This window comes from Meleagris gallopavo, chromosome 29 (assembly GCF_000146605.3).
Source record: "Meleagris gallopavo isolate NT-WF06-2002-E0010 breed Aviagen turkey brand Nicholas breeding stock chromosome 29, Turkey_5.1, whole genome shotgun sequence".
NCBI lineage: Eukaryota > Metazoa > Chordata > Aves > Galliformes > Phasianidae > Meleagris > Meleagris gallopavo.
The window spans coordinates 2,817,786-2,820,194 of NC_015039.2; positions in this window are offsets into that span (position 1 = coordinate 2,817,786).

Here is a 2,409-nt window from a genome sequence, read left to right on the forward strand (position 1 = left end):
GCGGGGGCTTTTCCGTGCCCGCTGCGCTGCGCTGCGCCGGCAGATTGCGGGCTCGGGGCTCCCCTTCACCTCGGGGTTTGTTGTTTTTTTGTTGTTGTTGTTGTTTTTTTCTGCCGAGTTTTGGTCGTGGATGTATTTGTTGTGCGTGTTTTGCTTGGTTTCCTTTTCCCCAATTTTTTTCTTTTTTTTTTCCCTTTTAATTATTATGCATATTTTTGGCACGCGTTCGCTTATTTCTGTTTCGATTTGCTCGCGTATTAATGCCTCACTTCAGGGTCTGACTATTTCAAAGCCGAAATATCACTATTTCCAAACTCCCTCCGAGTTGAGTTAAAAAGAGAGAAGGAGAGGAGTGCTTCCAGCTTAATTAGCTCTTTATTTGCAACGTAGCCAGATTGGAGAACAGCTAAACTTCATCGCGTGCCTTTTTAGTGACCTGGTTTCATTTTGATTCGCCCCGAAAGGCAGAAAGAAAAATCGTTTTGATGTATTTAATAAGATTATAGTTGAATTATAGTTGATTCTGCTTGTAGTACGCGTTGTTGTTATTACTAAAATGACGCAAGAGCGTTTGAATGAGAAAGAATGGGTGTCCGGTTCGGTTGGTACCCGGGGTCCATCTGGAAGATGGAAGGGTTGTGCGGGAGGAGAGGGAGAAATTTGGCTCCAGCACCGCGGTTTGCGCAGTGAAAGGCGAAGTTGTGCGGAGCGTTGGGTTGGAAAGGGCAGAGAAATCCCTCGCCAAGGGCACAGCGTGTGCAGGACACCCTGGCACAGCCATACCGTGATTTAACTTCGTTTTAGTTTTTCTACCCCCTCTCAATCCCTCCCCCCTCCTTTAACCCCTCACCAAAGTGTAAGAAAACGCGATTATTCCCCCCTCCTTGTGCACGACGGTGCGGGGGAATTATTTTCTCCCCTATCGTTTGGCTTGCACGGTGCACACGCACTCACACACACACACACACACACACACACACACACATACAAAAAGAAAGTCCTGTTCTATTGTGCTGGGCAGAGATCCAGAACAAACTGCAAGCGGGAGGTGAATGGTCGGAGAGAATGAAATATCCAAGTTCTGTGCTCAATGTCCCTGAAATTCAATATAGAAAAGCCTCGTCCAAGAAAATGTTATTAAGTCCTAAGTAAGCGCGGGGACCCGAGCTAAGACGATGCAGTGCGGTTTCTCTATGGCGTGTGGTTACGACGCATATTTTGTTTTAAATAATAGTTTAATTTGGGCTAATGTTGAGAGGCTGCCAGGGCTGGGAGACGGAGCTGTTTTGCAGAAAGCGCTCCCACCCATTTCCCTGACTCTTTCAATTTTTGAAAGTATTTCACAATAATGAATCTCTGAGCCGGGTATGGCACCGGGATCTGTTAATTTATTTGCAAGGTTTGCAAGGAAGCCATGTGCCAGAGCCTCCCCTCATTTGCTCGCCCATTCGCGAGGGTGTATACAGTCAGTAAATAAAATATCCGCGTTTAAAATGCCTCCGATTTTAACGATCCGAGATACGACCGAAAAAAAAAAAAATAAAAGAAAATAAAATAAAACCCAACCAAATAAAAATCCGTTATGATGCAGAGCCCTCCGTTGCCATTAAAGGATGGGTAGCAGGATTAACAGTATCAATTATTAACAGCTTTCTTCCTCTTTAATATTTAATCCTGCATATTGGATCGAGTCAATTACATTAAGGAAATAGCAGCGCAGATTTGGAAGAGGCAGTGCTTGCAGGGGAAGATTAAGCGGATTATTTGTAAAAATATTCAATATATTTCGTTTTACGTGGAGGGAACGTCGCGATGGGGCGCGCGTGTGTGTCTGTATATATATTTATAATGGTCCGTTTAATTGGTGTAAAGGTTTATGGCTTCGGCCATCATTTCGGAGGATGAAAAGGAAATAAAACAGAAATACGTGGTCTGTTCTTTTCCTTTGCCTTTCCCGCCTCTCCTCTCCCCAACACTCCTCCGATATTTGCATGTGATTAACGAACGCTCTATTATTCTCCCCCGAAGCGCTTCACCTTTGGGTGCGACCTCACCCAGCACTGCGTCTGCGGGGCTCATTGCTAAAATGATGTTTTAATCCCTCATCCCCCGCCCCCCCTCCTCCCCTTCCCAAACCCCCATCCCAGCATTGGGTTTAAGCCCGAAATGTGCTTTTTCCAAACGGTTCCCACGTAATTTCTCCCACAAACCACTTATAGGGGGGCTGGGGGGGGCTATATTGTTGGAGTCGCTGTTCTCCCTTCGCATCGGCCCTACAAACATCCATAGTTCAGCCTAACACTGTCCAGACCTCCTGCAGCACAGTCCAGCCAGCCCTGAGGATGTTTATGGTATCGAGAGCGTTTCTTGCCACGTAGCAAAAATAAGCAGGATTTATTCAAGGAGCCT